The sequence below is a fragment of the Mizuhopecten yessoensis genome, unplaced genomic scaffold (genome assembly GCF_002113885.1).
Source record: "Mizuhopecten yessoensis strain PY_sf001 unplaced genomic scaffold, ASM211388v2 scaffold3321, whole genome shotgun sequence".
Taxonomy (NCBI): domain Eukaryota; kingdom Metazoa; phylum Mollusca; class Bivalvia; order Pectinida; family Pectinidae; genus Mizuhopecten; species Mizuhopecten yessoensis.
In genome coordinates, this window is record NW_018404986.1 from 3,249 (window position 1) to 3,690 (window position 442).

The window sequence follows — 442 nt, forward strand, 5'->3', positions numbered from 1 at the left end:
TAGCCCATGTATACTTTGAAACCCTTGACTATTAATTATATGTATCAGACTGCATTCTTCAAAAATACTTTTCACATATTTTAGCCATGATGATTCATAATTTGATAAAATTGTTTACAGTTTATTACTTAATTTATTCTGGTTTTTTTTTTTTTGTCAATTTAGCCCAAAATCCGTCCATTCTTACTTTGACATTAATATCTAGTGGACACCTTCCAAGTTCTCCGTATATCATAAAATTCGGTGTAGACGTTTTAACATTAAGTATGTGTTTGCAAAATTGTAAATGTAAACGTTCGATAAGTTAATAGTTACAGAAACCCCAAACTTCACATCCGTATAAAACAATAGGTTTGATGGCTTTGTCAAATATATCAAGTCTATAAAATCTGAAGAAGCTATACCACTTGTTGTTTTAATTGTTTGGTTCTATAAGATCTGA